Source organism: Callithrix jacchus, chromosome 10 (genome assembly GCF_049354715.1).
Source record: "Callithrix jacchus isolate 240 chromosome 10, calJac240_pri, whole genome shotgun sequence".
NCBI classification, from domain to species: Eukaryota; Metazoa; Chordata; class Mammalia; order Primates; family Cebidae; genus Callithrix; species Callithrix jacchus.
In genome coordinates this window covers 42,796,221-42,814,518 of record NC_133511.1, presented here as the reverse complement: position 1 = coordinate 42,814,518, position 18,298 = coordinate 42,796,221, and the positions used below count along the sequence as shown (strand labels likewise).

The following is an 18,298-nucleotide window of genomic DNA, read 5'->3' as shown; positions in this document are numbered from 1 at the left end:
TTACCTTAAGTGTGGGAGAAAGCAAAAACAAAAGACTTTCAGCCATCCGGATGGCCAGATGAGCCCTGAAGACAGAAGAGGCATGATTCAGGCTTGCTTTTTTAAAATTTGAGTGTTTTTGCTGCATGCCAAATATGTATTTCTGCATTTAGAGAAGAATGTTCCCAAGCATAAGGTGTGGAGTAGAGTTCCATTCATAGCTCATCAACTTCTATATAGAATCCTCCAGTAGTTGAATTATATATTTTAAATATCCATAGAATATCTTGACAATTTTTACATAAAAGACAATATTCTCTTTAGTTGCTTATACATGGTGGATATATTAGACCTTCCTCAAATGTATAGTTTGTAGAAATTTCCTTCCATTCTGTAGGTTGTCAATTGACTCTGTTAATTGTTTCTTTTGCAGTGCAGAAGCTCTTTAGTTTAGATACAATTTGTCAATTTTTGCTTTTGTTCCATTGCTTTTGCTGTTTTCTACAAGAAATCTTTGTCTGTGCCTGTGTCCTGAATGGTATTGCTTAGGTTGTCTTCCAGGATTTTTATAGATTTGGGTTTTACATGTAAGTCTTTAATCCATTTGATTTAATTTTTATATATGGTGTAAGGAAGGGATCCAGTTTCAGTCTAGTGCATATAGCTAGACAGTTACCTCAGCACCAGTGGCTGAATAGGGAATACTTTCCCCATTGTTTCTTTTTGTCAGGTTTTTCAAAGATCAGATAGTTATAGGTATGCAGTCTTATTTCTGGTTTCTTTATTCTGCATGCATGTCTGTTTTCAGACCAGAACCATGGTATTTTGGTTATTGTAGGCCTGGCTTTTGGTTATTTTGGTTATGATGTCTCTGGCTTTGTTCTTTTTGTCTAGGTTTGCCTTGGCTATTCGGGCTCTTACTTGGTTTTTCTGGTTTTGTGAACAATCTCAATGTTAGTTTAATAGGAATAGCATTGAATAGCCTTTTCAGTAACCACTAAAATTCACTTTTCAAAAGAAGACATACATACGGCCAAGAATCATACATTAAAAAAACCTCAACATCACTGATCATTAGAGAAATACAAATCAAAACCACAATGTGATACTATCTCACACCCATTAGAATGGCTATCATTAGAAAGTCATAAAATAACAGATGTTGGCAAGGTTGTAGATGGAGATACTGGCAAGGTTGTGGAGAAAAAGGAACACTTATACACTGTTAATTGGAGTGTAAATTAGTTCAGCCATTGTGAAAGACAGCATGGTGATTCCTCAAAGACCTAAGAAAAGAAATACCAGTTGCCCCAGAAATTGTATTACTGGGTATATACCCAATGGAACATAAATTGTTCTATTATAAATAAATACACATACACTCATGTGTACATTGCAGCACTATTCACAATAGCAAAGACATGAAATCAGTCTAAATGCACATCAATGATAGACTTAAAGAAAATGTGGTACATATACATGGTGGAATACTATGCAGCCATAAAGAAGAACAAGATTATAAGCTTTGCAGGGACATAGGTGGAGTTGGAGGCCATTATCTCTAGCAAACGAACACAGGAAAAGAAAAGCAAATACCACATGTTCTCATTTATAAGTAGAAACTAAATGATGAGAACACATGGACATATAGAGGGGAACAACACACACTGGGGCTTATTGAAGGCTGGAAGGAGGGAGGAGGGAGAAATCAGAAAAAAAATAATGGGGACTAAGTTTTTTACCTGAGTGATGAAATAATGTATACAACAAACCCCATGCCATAGGTTATCTATGTAACAAACCTGCACCTGTACCCTAAACTTAAAAGTTAAAAAAAGAAAAAATATTCATAGTTTGGTGAAGCATGTTTTATTTTTTTACTTGAAAGTTTATGGGGAATGATTCAAACTACTTCATATTCCAAGTCACAGTAAGTTTCTTCATAGAACAGAAAAAGTAATATCTTTCCTTACCCATTTCTATTCTATGGCTGTGATTGCTATAACAAAACACAGGTTAACAAGAGAAAAGCCTACAAATGTATTTAATATATGTGACATGGGAGCCTCCAGAAGTAAAGACTCAAATAAATAGGGAAAGTTGTATACATTTTATGCTAAGTCAGATGAAGAAGTGGACAGTTGTGGGAGAAACATGATTGGACCAAAGGGGATATGATCTAAAAATCTCAGTTGGGAGGGGAGGCTTAGCAAGGCCTGTCCATATTCTTCAGATTCTTCTTGATATCTCTGCATTTCACTCCGTTTTCCTAGGTATAGGGCGGGGCCTATGACCTATTTTTAGGCAAAGGTTACTTATGTTTTAGGGCCTGCTTTAGGGGAGAAGGGCAGCGAATTTGTTATCAATTTGAGGACTCACTTCTGTCGTTTCTTCAAATGCCACTGTATTTTGTGGTAGGCTGTCCCGAACCCCATCATCTTTGTGCACATTGCAGGTAACATCAATGTTATTGTCTATGTCAAATAGGTTTTCCCATCATGTACAGGAATAGTATTTGAAAGGAAAAAAATGTCAAGCCTCAGTCAGGTTAACATATGCTTTCAAAATCTATTGCACAACTTTTGCAATATACGACTCATGAAATTTTCCCAATAGTTGTTGCCAAAGAAAATGTTGATGCAAGTAGGTGGAGATGAGTAGTAGCATTTACGTTTCCAAGGGGGACAGGGAATTTGTTAAATGTATGTTCACACATAGGACTCAAGGGAACTTATTTTGAGAGAAATCTGAAGAAGGTGTTTTCACGAAGCACTTAAAATTCAGTGCTTTGATGTATCATACAGTATGTTGTTTTTAGGTCATTTTGGTTTCACTCATGCGCTTTGTTATTGTCTCCCTTTGTGTAAGAACCTGACATTTTTGCTCATCATATTTCTTGTGTGACTTAACTTGGGAATGTTGTAAAACATTTTTATCTGTTGCATGAAAAATACCATCTATTCCCCAGTTTACACAATAATGTTTAACAAAGTATAGATATACTATATGAACGTAACATGTACAATAGTTATCAAACTTCACTAATACACATCAAAACATGCTATTTCTACTAATACACAAATCTAGCAAACAAATCTAAGTCCATTATTTTCAGCTATTGACATTTCTATTTAAGGTGAAAACAATTTCTTCATACTTTTTTCATGTAACTGTCTGAATAGACTAGGTTATGCTAATGGTAACGAAGCCAAAATTTCAGTTGCTTAAAAGAGAAGAGGTTATTTCTTGTTCACGGTATGTGTGTGTGTGTATCATGAGTTGGCTGGTGGCGCTTTTGTGGATGGCGGTTTTCCTCACATTGGAGCCTTGGTTGAAAGAAGAGCCATGAACATTGCTGGCAATCTGGGTAGACTGTCAAAAAAGAGTATGGCAAATTGTGCACTCATTAACTTGTTACCTAGAATAAGAAATAGCTGGAATAGTTTTGAACTGTCCAAATTATGAATAAAATCTGCAGACAAAACCCTATTAACCATATTTGTGATCCAAATAGTTGTCTCTAATATCAAATACTTAAAATTCCCTGTGGAGTGTATGGGGTTGGGGGAGAGGAGAGATATCACACATTTAATGATTACCAAGTCAGGATCAAAACTTCCTGCATCTACCACAGAAGTCTGAAGACAGTAGGTTCAGAGAACACAGCTACCACATGTAGCAAATACTCTATTATTGTTTGTGCTTTAGCTCCAAATTTCATGTCTTGAAAAACTGAGCTTGAAATAGTCAAACTCCTTTAGCATAACCAAGTAAAAGCCTTCCCCATCTCTCTCTTCTACTTATCTCATTCTTATGCCCTTGGCTTGCCAACATAGAACATATCCTATAATGGAAAGCTCAGGTCCTCCAGGCTGCACTCAGCAGCATTCTCAAAAAGAAAATAGAGAGGAAGAATCCAAAAGATTAACAAAGAAAAACAAAACAAAATCATGCTAAAAACAGAGATTCGAAAATATAGAACAGGCCAATAAACCAGAAATGTGAATGACCAAGAAAACTGGTTGGCCATTTCCATGTATCTTTCTCAAATCAACAACTAAAATCATATTCTGAATTTGTCTAGGATATTTTTATTTCGCTTATATATTTTTTCACTTGCTTTTTTTGTTGTAGTTGTTGTTGTTATAAAGGTCAGAACTCCATATTTTAAAAATCCCCTGCATTTGCATTTGGTTTGAGTATAGCCAGATAGAAGCATAGGAACATATCTGGCTTGTGTTACCTGCTAACACAAAGGGCACACCTAGCCACCCAGTGGATCTGAGAGCTGCTAGCTAATACAGTTAACCTAGTGTTATAGGAAACCGGGGGGGGGGGGGGTGGGAAGAGGAGACAGAGGCACAGAGAGAGATCATTGGCATCAAGAAAAGACTTGTACATAAATGCCATTTCCCTGGGGAGGGTTAATTTTTGACTTTTCCGAATTAATTTTTGGGCTAGTACTCAGATACTTAGTTTATCTCTCTGCTTGTCCATAAACAAAGAGTGAATAATTTCTGGATGAATAATATTGGAGATTACAGTTCTCAATCCAGTCCCTTTGACCTCTATTACAGAAAGTTATTTTTGCTGATAATCTATGGTTTTAAGCCTCCTGACAGGCCACTCCATGTGGTACATTCCTGCTAAGTAACTTAATTGAGATCAGATTAGTCTGAGACAATTACCTAGATTAACATATTTATGAAACCAGCCTTGGCATTGCCTGAAACATGAAAGCAATGAGAATGAATCTAGAAAAAAGAAACAAGAACTTCCCCTCCTCACCCTTAAAAAAAAAAAAGAGTAGTTTAGAGAGAATGTCATAATTTTTCTATAATTTACAGATCCTCTTTCATTTTCATGTATTAGCATTAGAATTGTTAAACTTACAGTGCCTAGTGTTATTAAATTATAACTATAATTAGTATACTTTAAGCTGTGGGAGATGATGCAATAGAGAAATCAAATAAAGTTTTAAAAATCAAGTTTTAATAGCAACAGCAGTTCACACAATTATGCTAGCAATTCAGTGAACTGCATCTTTTACAAATTCCAAGCTTCGCCACATCATGGGGTGACTTTATAGCCTACTGTTTTCACATCCTTGTTGATATCTTGAATTAGTCAAGCATCTGCTACCCCAATGAAGTCAGATATCTATTTCAATACTTTTGTTTTCAGCATCGCAGTCATGATCTCATTGCTTTTGTATATGTTTAGAAATGAAAAACTTGTTTCTAATACTTTCTATATTTATTTTTTTCACTTGCTTGTTAACAAAGGGCAGATATGAGGGGTTGTTTTTCAAATTGATCTCTATAAAGGCACATTCTCTCAATGTCTCCATTTACTTTTTTGTTGTTGTTGCCATGAGAAAACTATTCATGTCAAAAAGAGGATTTATTCTGAAGCTTAATTGAGTAAAATTGGCAGGTAGTCATTCACTGTGCTTTGGTAAACCAGAGTTCTGGATCACTTTACTTCCATCACAATGTGCAGACAAAATAAGAAAGCATTAACCTAAGGAGTCTAGATAATTTTTCTTTGAAATACTTTTAAAATACCTTGATATCAAGTATATTAAATATATTAGGCATAGTAAGAAAAACAAAAAAGCATATAACCCATTTTAAATCTCATACTGTTAATAAAATGACTCTAGTCAACATACTTTTCACTAAGTTGTGATTTTTTTAATAGCATAAAAATGAAACACAAATATTTTCAGCTAAATACCTTTTCTAAGTTCTAAGCATTAGAGGAAAAGTCTCAAAATATATTCCTTTTTATATTAAGTTCAATCACTCATTATTGAAATGCTTTAGATTCAAAATGTTAAGCTGACAGAAGAGTGACTGGTATAAAAGGGTAACAGATATCCTTCTTTGCATTTTGTTCACATGTCATGTGGTTGTCGGGAAGACTATCATTTAATGCTAATTCTTTTTTTCTCCCCGTTATTGTTGATACCCTTTCATCCTGGGTGGGCAAAACAGATTACGTCCCCCAATAAAAAGAATAAAAATATACAGCTGTAGGTAGTTTGGGGTTCTGAAACTATATGCTATCCAGCAAAATAAACATTGGAATTATATTAAGAATGTATTGATTGCATGAATGGCGAACAACTTTCAAATAACAGCAAATATTATCCATAGTTTATAAATTCTCAAAAGAAAATAACAAAGGTGTCTCAATCAAAAATAGCTATTTAAAATGGCTTAAAAAACAACGTGATGTTTGACACATTTTATCAAGACAACAGATGATTCTAAACATAGCTCATTCTTCATACTTTAGTATCTGTGGATCAGAAAGAATCAATTACTTATTTTTGTCTCCAAGGATTTATTGAAGGGCTAAGGAGGGCAGAGAACTGGGAAAAGTGACTGCCAGAGCAGTTAAAAAGTGTTTTAATTTATATATCTTAAATCTTACAAAATCATGTTTAGGAAGACATTTTTAATTATCAAGGAAAAATACAAAGGCTTGCCTGGGAGCACACACTCAAACACAGGGAGAGATTTTACATGAATCCAGGGTTTCTGCACCCAGAATCCAGGAGTGCATTGATTCACCCTGAGTTTTCTCAAAAACAAACTGAAAAGAAGAAACAAGAATAAGTTAAGGTAAAGGGTGGATATTGTTAAGGATGCTTTCCTTTCCTTTCAAATTAAGCTGTAGCTAAGTCAGGTTAGTGGGAGGGATGGATGGAAAAACATGTACTGTGTTTAGGATTCAAAATAAATTGGCAGCTCCTTGAGGAAGTAAAAGGAGGATAAAGTAAGGAGAATGCAGAGGCTGCAACTGAGGATGCCAGGGATCCATTAAGCATGGTTTCATCGGTCATACATGGCATGTTCACTCTCTGTATTTAATGGGCGTTGGAGGAGGAGCTCTATAATCTGTCCAGTAGTTTTGCTTGTTTCAGGTTCGTTGTGTCAGTTACTTGGATAGTACTTGATTTTTGCATAAGGCCATCTGGAAGGGCCAAGGGCACCTTTGTGAAAAGGACATTAACAGAACAAATGTTAAAGAAACCCAGCCCATATTTAGTATTTCTCTTGTTCTGCCTGATTGCCTAAGACTTCACTGGTAAAAACTTTAGAGGAGACAATTTGAGAAGACATGTCAAAAATGTTTTTAATATCTATTTTATCAATTCTAAAATATACAAAAAAATTGTACACAAAGATGTACAGAGAGATAACTGACATATATTCATGCTCACAAAATGTTAAAAATGATGGAAATATCCCCAAAATAGAAGCTGGTTTAAATACATTACTCTGTGTCTATAAAACAAGTTAATATGCAGTAATTGATTGTTATAATTAAGAAATGTATGACAATATATTGCTAAGGGAAAAAGCAGATTTTAGACATTATGTTCTGGTTTAAAATTATCTCATACATGTTTATGTAGGTTGAGAGATACAAAGTTTCAAACATAGATATGAATGTTTCAGTTCTCTGTTGCAGATCATTGAATAGTTTGATACTTCCTTTTACTTGAATTTTCTAAGTTTTCTTCAATGCATATTGATCATTTTTCTAAGTGTAAAAATGCTAAAAAGTAAATATATGAAGAAAGCCTTCCCATTACCTAATTTGAGTAGCAATACCAAATTTGACAAATAAAACTTGAGTAGCAATATCAAATTTGACATATAAAACTCAATACTGAAATATTTATAAGAAAGAGTGCCTTGCAATTCATTAGTCAAAAGGGCATTTGCAGAATCCAGTGACTTTTTCAAGAAATCCAGATGCCAAGTTCTGAACAAACTCTCTTTTCTGAAACAAATCTTTTTAAAATAACACTTTGTATCATAATTCTTTTGGTTTTTGTGATTTCACTAAGTCTATATGATCTACATCATGTGTAAAATAAGAATAAATATTTAATAAGCTTGGATGATTATTCTTAATGCTGACAATATTTCTGAATACAAAATCTTATTATCCCAATATCTTCCCAGCAAACTGTAACTGAGAGATTGTATGATGATTGTTTTTCACTCATTTTGATGGTTTTGTAAAAGAAATACATATATTTTCATCTATTGCAGGTCCAATAGTTCCAGAAATCCTTGTGAACATTACAACATAGGTAAGATGAATCTTATAAGCCTTAATTAAAGTATTCTGAGATACCTGGTATTTGTATGTCAGCTCCTCCTTTTCTACCAGAGTTATGATAGGACAAGGTTCATATCCTTAGTGCTTCTGACTTTGTATCTGGTGTTCCATCCTTTGGCTTGCTCAGTACCTGAATTAGCCCAGGGACTCTCATTTTGTGGTGTCTACCCTGTGGGTAATCTTGTTGTCCTCTTTTTGATACCTCTTTGGTACAGTGTATTCTAGTTTGTGTGTTAAATGCTGAATTTTTTAAAATGTTCCAAAAAGTGCACAGTCTACGGTGTTCTGCTTTGTAAATACTATGATATTTAATATGAATGCAAAGTGGACAAACATATTCTTATTTATCAAAGTAAGTTAACAATATAGCATTTAAGTTACTTCTTTGGTGATGCTTGGCCAATTTGCTTAAAGTTTTAAGTGTGGGGGAAAAAAATGACCGAAAAGTTCTGTCTAAAGAATTGTGAAATTTGGGCTTGATGATGTAATTTAAAGTAGAGGAAGTCTGTTTATTCATATAGATTTATTGGCATCTCCTTCCGTATACTGACTTCAGGTATTGGGCCAAAGGTGATTTTTACCCAAAGATGGAAAAAGACCTCTTACTTGCTGACTTATAAATTGTTGTATCTCTGAGAGAAAGAACCAATAAAATAGGATGAAAAAGGATTTGTGGAATGTAGAGCTAAACATATTTGGATGTGGTTTCTATTTCAGTTATTTCTCAGCATGTCTCTTTGAGCAGATTACTCATCCTCTTTGACTTTTGTCTCCCTGTATAGCAAATGCCGAAAATAATGTGAAACTTAGAGTGTTGTAGAAATTAAATATGCTTTTTTATATATGGAAACAAATATAATTCCTGGCATTTGGCAGTGCCTTTTTCTCTAAATACCTAAAATGCTATGGGTGAAAATTCTTGTTGAAAATAAATTTTGCAGAAATTGCCAGTGTCATAGCGTGTTGTATTTAGCAAGGAATGTACACATTTTGCTTGTCGGGTGTTATTTTAAATCTGTCTATGGAAACTTAATGTGCTCATTCACAGTGTTCCTGGATACTTCTATTTCTGCCACTCAGCTCTGTTGCTTCCATGTCCTGTCCTTAGGTCCAAGTCTTTTGAACTTTTTAAGTCTGAATCTTCCTATCTACAATATGGGAATAATACTCATTGGAGATTATGAAATGTAAGTGAGATTATCTACATCTGCAGCTTTCAAAAGTATAAAATACTATGCAATTATGCTGGCATGTTGTTGCTATTATTATATGTGGATGCTTAAATCACTAAAAAGGCTGATCAGAATTGAGATTATTAGCATGTATCCAAATGTACAATTTGCAAATTCAAGCCTCAATGAAAGAAGTAGATTGGACTGTCAAAATGGCATACTTGTGAATAATTGAGCAAATCAGCTTGGTGCAGTCTTACTATTCACATAATTTAGGACTAAGGAGCACTGAGGGCCACTGGCACAAGCAGTTGTATGCTGATGCCAATTCATGCTGATGCCAGTCTTTACTGACTCTTGATAGCTGACTGTGCCCATCTCTTTCCAACTCCAAATTCAGTGACCTCACACTGGTAGCTTAAAATTGGCAAGAATCAGAGTACTCCACCAAGGAAATTGAGGCACTACAAATTAGGACTTGTTTTGTTTTGAGACCCAGCTGTCAAACATTTACCAGCATGCCACTGGGCACAGCCATCATTATGCCCATTAAGAGCATATCATGGTTAATAAAATTCCATTGGATATATTTATACACAGTAAGAATGTTTGAAAAAAGTAACCTTTACTCTAATGTTGAAAGGATGTGTTATTTCTGAGAAGGTAAATTCTTTTTACATTATATTATGAAATAGAGAATACAGCCAAACAGAGCAGTGAGACCCAGTAGCAGAAAGATTTCTTGCTTTCAAAATAAGATTTTTGAGACAGCTAATTGTCAGGTGAAAGCATTAGGGAGTGCCTATTAACAACAGTAGCTGGTATTGGCTACTCACATTTTATTTGACAGTCTTTTTTGTTTTTTGTTTCTAGCAATTTCTTTAGACTCGGAGGAATAATTTAGTCTACCTGTTGACTCAATGAAAGTGCAATTGGTTTCTAATTCATCAGGGCTTCTGAATTTTTGTTTGAATTTATAATTAGAATATGGATCCTTTGAAAGAAATATAGAAGCTGAATTTATATATGCATTTTTATTATATTCCAGTGTACTGCCACCATACAACGTCATTTCATGATTAACAAACTTCTTAACACCAACAGCACTTAATATAATAGAGGTTCTTTCACAATTTATGCAACTTAAATTGAGATTATTTTAAAACAGTTATTCTACTTAATAATGGCATAATAGTATCACTTTAATTAATAGGAATGAACACAAGACTCTTTCCTTTGTGTTAAGTTACTCCTAAGTCTTAAGTCAGACACCTTAGAAATACAGGTTCCAGAGCCATAAACAGCAGTTTAGTAACCAAAGTGGTTGTTAGCTACATTAGATATTTAATGGAGTGAATTTAAAATTAACATTCACTCAGAAACTATATGTACTGATTGACCGTTACATGCACAGTTCTACATGATGCCCTCTATTTGAGAGTCCACAGTATATACTTTGCAAATATTTGAAGGAGGAAGGAAGAAAGGGTCCTGAAGAATACACAAAAATGTAACACTCAAAGAGTTTTCTCTAAAAAAGCATGAAAGTCTAAAGAATTGTAGTCAGGGTTTTTCAGAGAAATAGTATAGGGTGTGTATATGTGTACATATACATATACCCAGATTTATTTTAGGAATTGGCTCATGTAATTGTAGAGGCTCACTAGAATAACAACTGCAACGTAGGCTGGAGACCCAGGAAAAAGTTGCAAAAGCAGTCTGCTGGCAGAATTTCATTTCCTTCTGTGAACTCAGTCTTTTAACCATTAATACCTTTAAGTGATTAGATGAGGCCCATTCATATTATGGAGGAAAATCTGCTTTACTCAGTCTGCTGATTTAAATGTTAATCTCACATAAAAATACCTTCATGGGGCCAGGTGAGGTGGCTCACACCTGTCATCCCAGTACTTTGGGAGGCCTAGGCGAGCAAATCACGGGGTCAGGAGCTCAAAACCATCCTGGCTAACATGGTGAAACCCTCTCTCTACTAAAACTGCAAAAAATTAGCTGGGCGTGGTGACACATGCCTATAGTCCCAACTACTCAGGAGGCTGAGGCAGGAGAATCGCTTGAACTTGGAAGGCGGAGGTTGCAGTGAGCCGAGATTGTGCCACTACACTCCAGCCTGGGTGACAAAGGGAGACTGTCTCAAAAAAAAAAAACAAAAACAAAAAGAGAAATCAAGTAACTTCATGGAAACATCTAGCATATTGTTACTTCAAATATCTAGGTATTGTGACCTAGTTGAAAAATAGAATTAATCACCCCAGGAGGCAAGACTGTGATGCACAAAGAGTTAAAGCACATATTAAATAATGGACTAAAATTGTGATTACAGAGAAACAATCTGAATTGGACCTTGGGACACAGGTGGGAATTCTAACATAAAAGCTAAGTATATTCCACAAGTAGTAGAGTGTTAGCAATGTGAAACTGTTTTCAAATTATTGCACTGATAGATCACCTAATCTGGGCTAGGTACTACCCAGGACTTCAAAAAGGATATCATCTGATTAAACCAGAGCATCAGTGGTATGTTTCAGAAAGGATCTATGAGTTATAAAATATGATTAAGATGAAACATTAACCATGGACTGAAAGATCAGATTCACTATCTTATTAAGCTTCCTGCAAAATAGATTGGGTGCTTATTATTTCATTTAATAGAGGAGAGCTCATTGTATGATAGATCTGCATCTACTAGCAGTATGAACAGTTAACAGTAACTTTCTTTATAGCAAGAGACTCCATTAACTCATCTATAAACTAGGAATACTTGCTTCATGGCTACTATAAAGCTAAATTTTAAATCATTTTATTTTATTTATAATACTGAATGAGGGTATATTACATTCCAGGCATTATGCTATTTACTAAACATAAAAGAACAAACAGAATTATACATTCATAGAGCTTATATTTAGGTCATTCTTTTATTTAAAATATTATATATGTGTGCTGCAACAGTAGAGTGCCTATAATAGAAAATTAATAGCAGACACATGATTAATGCAAATTGTCTTAATATTTTCCTCACTGTGTATGCAGAGACACATAATATGTTTATATATACTTACAAGTGCAATCTGAAATTCTTCCATCCTTGACCTCCTTTAGTTGTTACAGTTTTAAAGTTACTTTTCAAAGTACAAAAATATTTTCAAGCTAAATAGTCCTATCACAGAACCAAACCTGATGAAAAATCATAGGGCTTGACATTGATTTAATACCCAATCTTGCCCTTGGGTGTGTGAATCACATTGCAGTGTGTTTTAGAAAAACATGTAGTACGTTTATGAGTCAGACTTTGGAGAGAGGTTGTCTTAGACAAGCAAATGTGATTCATTGATGCAAAATTTAGAAAGGACTGCATAGAAAACATGTCCTAAAGACTTCCCATTCAGACAGGTTGTATTGGAACATGGCATGTGGGAAACTTCAGCCCAGCAGTGTGTGACCAGTATACTTCTTTTCAGATAGAGCTGTAATGGTTTGACTGCACAGGGACACAGAACAATGAAGAAAGTGTTGACCTTAAACATTTGTGGATAAACCTGAGTTTTCTTTGACATTTATTGTGGGGTCTCTGTGACTATAATATAATCAGGTCAGAATTTAACATACATTCTGCTGGCATATGTCAAACCTATTCCTATTAAGACCATAACTACGAATTAATTATGTGGCTGAGAAAGTAATGCTCTGATTGGTTACTTAGGTTTAAATTACACCAATATCTTTTGTACCTAAAGCTTGGAGGCCAAAGCAGGTGGATTTCCTGAGGCCAGGAGTTGGAGACCAGCCTGTCCAACATAGTGAAACCCTGTCTCTACTAAAAATACAAAAATTAGCCCATGTGGTGGCAGTTGCCTGTAATCTCAGCTAGTCAGGAGGCTGAGGCAGGAGAATTGCTTGTATCCAGGAGGTAGAGATCATGCTGCTGCACTCCAGCCCAAGTGGCAGGGTGAAAAAAGGCTTTTTCTCCTGGATATATTTTTATTGTGCATGGCTGTTGCCACAATCCACCTGTAGCTACTTACATTTAAGGGTTTAAGACATGACCTTAACCCTCAGAAGCTCTGAAATTTCTGCCAAGTTGTTGAATGTACTGGTATCATCTAGATAATGGAAGTAATTATCCCATGGTTGCTGGGAAAATTATATATGAGATTTTAAAATTGTGTCTGGCACAAAGTAACTGCTCACAAAATAATAGATAATAATTTATTGGTTTGGGGGAGTTGGGTTAGGACAGTAATACTGAGATGCTAGACGTCAGATTTACATAAATTTCTGCAGTTCTTATAGGCAAAGAATCCACAAGTTTGAGGATTTCAAGTGATGCTAAATGAAAAACCTTTTCATGCTTGGTTTATTTTGAGTAGCTATGGTAAGGATGCATGTTGTTCAAAAATCTTGACATTTCATTGTATTTAAGTAGAATCCATATTACTGAGAATGTTCATGTAACTATGATTAATGTGTCAATGCCTATAGTAAGTTATATCATGATCAAAATCCCATATATAAATGTTTTTTTCTACTTTATTTGCATACTCATGAATACTCTGCAGGAAAAGCACTTTTGGAAAAAAGACCTCTGAGAATTCTTTTCTTCACGAATAAATTGTCAAAAATCAACTCTAGAGCTGGGGACTGTACTGCAAGATTTGCATTTTACTCAAGAAAATGTCTGAATCTTGGTAAGAAGAGTGAGCTTTGTGGCTATGTAACTTACCCTCTTCCCATGCCCTCTCCCTAGCTCTGCATTAACATTGACAACGATGACTGATGCCGCAGACTCCAGAGCCCAATCTACCTCTAACTACTTACCTTTATGGGTTTAATTCACACCTTAGGGCATAATCTCCTTGAGGACTGTCACCATTTGACCTGTCTGCAGCTACTCTGGAAAGGTCCATTTTCTGCAATAGGCTTTATTTAACCCCAGGGCGTAGTTAGAAAACAATTAGTGGCAAATGTTTACAAATGCAGCTACCTAAGTTTAGGACCACCAAAGGCAAAAAAAAATGAGGTTAAACTAGCAAATGAAGTGTGAATTAGGGTGTATATTTCTGGTAACACAGAAGGCCCCTTGCATGTTCCGGAGCATTTAAGGAGATCTCTAACCAATCACTAGTTTATCACTAAGCTACTGAGAGACTCTTATGGCTAAATATGAAAGAGAATAGCTCAGGAAAATTAAACCTTGAGGTAGCCAGTTTGATTAGGAGAGAGGAAGAAACACATGTGAGAGAACCAGGAAATTATGGCACTTACACAAGAATAAAAAGCATTCAGTAGAAACAAAATTGGCTAATACAAATCTATGCAAAGAACTAAATGAACCATTCTTGAATAACTATGGAAAGATTTAAATAATGTCTAACAAAATAGAACACATCAGTAAAGATATTATTTAAAAACAGAAGAGGAATTCTAGAGTTAAAGCAGAATAAACAGCCTACAAATATTTGAAGAAAAAATGACCACAAACTTGCAAAGTCTGAAAAAACTAACACATCAAAGTTCAGAAAACTCTAACTTGGGTAAAGTCCAAGAGATGCAAACTTAGACAAATCACAGTCAAACTTTGAAAAACAAAACAGAAATAGACTCTTGAAATCAGGAAGAGAGAAGTGAATCATCACATAAAAGTGGCTTTAATAGATTAACAGCTAACTTTGAGAAACACTGTGGAACCCAGAACACAGTGGGATGACATACTTAGAGTGCTATCAGAAAAAGGCTCAAAAGAATATGATAGAAATTTAATAGAATATTCTTCAAAAGAAGGTAAAATAAATACTTCAAATATAAAAGAAAAAAACCACAAGAATTATAGGAGAGAAGTTTTATCAGGCTGAAGGAAGGTAAAATAATTACCATAAATACAGAGCAATGCTAGAAATAACTACACAGGTAAATATGAAAGATGGTATTTTATAGTAATGTTTTTTTCTGCCTGATTTTAACAAAACAATTGTATAAAGCAACAGATATTAAACTTTGGAATTGGGTCTAGCTATTGCACGATGGCAGAGTAAGACATTATACCTTGAATCCCCCTGTAGAAACAGCAACTTAAATTACTGCCTACATGCAAAGTACACTCTCATAAGAGCTAAACAAACCAGACCAGAGATTACAGCATCTAGATGTAGAACAGAACTAAGAAAAAAAATTGCATTAAACATGGGCAAAAGAGTATTTACATTATCCCTGCTACCCCTTTCCTGACCAGCAGTACAACTTGAAACCAGGTAGCCTGCATTCCCCAAGGAGAGAGAAATGAGCACCAGACTTTTCCTTGGACTCACAGCAATTTTCAGCAAAAGAACAAACCAGAGGCATTGCACACATTATTTTATTTCAAGTATATTACAAAGCTATAGTAATCAAAACATCATGGTGATGGTATAGAAACAGACATGTACACCAGTGCAATCGGGAACCTGGAAATGAAACTACATATTTACAGTCATGTGATGATGCCAGGAACACAAAATGGAGATAGGACAGTGTCTTCAGTGAACTGGGTTGGGACGAATGGATATCCATGTGCTGAAAAATAAAATTGCACCCTCTCTGAGTACACATAAAAAAATCAAAAGGAATTAAAGATGAAACAAAAATCTAAAACTATAAAACTACTGGAATAAACTTCTTGACATTCATTTAAATGATAATTTTTAAGATACTTCCTCCACCTCATAAGCAACAAAAACAAACACAGACAAATGGGATTATATCAACTAGAAACCTGCACAACCAAGGAAACAATCAACAGAGTGAAGAGACAAGGGGGTTAAAATCTAAAGTATACAAAGAGCTCAACAGAAAGAAAACAAACAATATAATTAAAAATAAACCAGGGACTTAAATAGACAACAAATGGCCAACAGTTAAATTAAAAATGCTCATCACTAATCATCAGGGAAATGCAAATTAAAACCATAATGGGGTATTACTTTACACCTGCCATAATGGTATTATCAAAAAGACAAACAGTTAGTATTGGCAAGATGTGGAAAACAGGAAATGCTTACATACTGTTGGTGGGAATATAAATTACTACATACATTATTAAAAATTTGTATACCAGTACCTCAAAAAATTAAAAATATAACTTTTGTATGATTCAGCAATCTCATTACTGGGTACATAAAATGAAATGAATATGTTAATGATATCTGTACTCCCTTGGTTACTGCAGCACTCTTTACATTAGCCAAAATATAAAAACAATCCTAAGTGTCCATGAGCAGATGAATAAAGAAAATGTGGTATATATTCACAATAAAATATTCATCAGCCTTAAAAAGTAAGGAAGTTTTGCCATTTGAGATGATATGGAGAAATATGAAGGCACTATGTGACATAAACCAGGCATGGAAAAACACTACAGGATCTTACTTCTATGTGGAATCTATTAATAAAATGTTAGACTAAGAGTCAGAGAAAATGCTGGTTGCCAGGGTTAGGAAGGTAGCTGGAGAGATATTTACCTTTTAGCACACAAAATTTCAGATAGGGGCAATAAGTTCAAGAGAGCTTGGCAGCTATAGTTATAAACAAACAGTTAATTGTATTTTTGAAATTACTTAAAGAGGGGATTTCAAGTGTTCTCATCACAAAAAAGGTACCTAAAAGGTACCTTAATGTATTGTTAATTAGTTTAATCTCACTATTCAATGTATACTTATTTTTAAAATGTTACACATAAGATACATATAATCTATCTTTCCAAAGATATTAAAATTGTTAGTGAATCTATAATGTTTCAAGATAGATGTTTTGTCACTGTAAAACTACAAATGATAGGGGAAGGGAACAAAGCTATAATGAATGGAAGATTTTGTATTATGAGAATTAACATGTTACTAACTTAAATTAAATGGTTTGATATTAAAATGTTACTTATAATTCAGGGCGACAACTAAGAAAGTAACTAAAAAATTCAGTAAAAGAAACAGTGAGAAAATTATAAAGCAATACTAGAAAATATCTGCTTACCACAAAGAAGGTATTAATGAAGAAAATTTTTAAAAGAAACAAGATATATAAAAACCAAAGTGCAAAATGAAAGTTATAACACCTAGAAACCATGTATATTTAATATAAAAGGGCTTAATACCCAGTAGAAATCAGATATTAGATTTTATAAAATTATTTATTTACGAGTCATACTTTAGATTAATAAGCAAAATTGAGTTAAGGGAAAAAAGCAAGAGTGCCTCTAGTAATAAGAAAAGAATTTTGTAATCAAAAAAGTTCATCAGAAAGATATACAATTACATAGATTCCTAACCACAGAGCCCCAAAGCATGTGAATTAAAACGGAAGGTAGAAGTTAAAAAATAATTCAGCTTAAGAATTGTGAACGTTAATATTAATAATTCTAAGAAATGGATATAACAGACATTTATAAATACCCCAGTCATAACAAGATAATGCATATTAAGTATACATAAAACAACCTACAGCATAGAATGTAAGTCTGGGATAAAACATGCAAAATCAACTGAAAAAGAATGAAATCATAGAGTACATATCCAATTTCAGTAAAATGGAATTTGAAATCACTAAAAAGAAAATCAAACAGGAAATTTGCCAATATTTGGAACTTGAAAAATATACTCATAATTAAATGAGAAATTAGAAAATACACTGCAATGAATGAAAAGAAAAACACAACATCACAAAACTAATGTGAAGCAGCTAAAGCAGTGCTTGGCTAATCCTTTCCCCGCTTCTTGTTTTTGTCAGGTTTATACTTATAAAAGTCAATACTCGGAAGAAAGATCTCAAATAATGTAACAAATGTAATATCTAATAATGTAATAAAATATAATTTTTTATTATACTTTAAGTTTTGGGACACATGTGCAGAATGTGCAGGTTTATTACATAGGTATAAACGTGCCACGGTGGTTTGCTGCACCCATCAACCTGTTATCTACATTAGGTAGTTCTTCTGATGCTAACCCTCCCCAACT

At 34.2% G+C, this 18,298-nt stretch overlaps 1 long non-coding RNA gene across 1 annotated transcript in view; it reads left to right on the top strand.

The window, feature by feature from the left end:
- LOC144577980 (uncharacterized) overlaps window positions 1-15,643 on the top strand; it is a 58,105-nt gene extending 42,462 nt beyond the window's left edge. Inside the window, exons 2-4 of the long non-coding RNA XR_013522855.1 lie at window positions 8,055-8,095; window positions 9,233-9,311; window positions 13,874-15,643. This is a non-coding gene — a long non-coding RNA (uncharacterized LOC144577980). The remainder of the gene's footprint in view (window positions 1-8,054; window positions 8,096-9,232; window positions 9,312-13,873) is intronic.
- The last annotated feature ends 2,655 nt before the right edge of the window (window positions 15,644-18,298 follow it).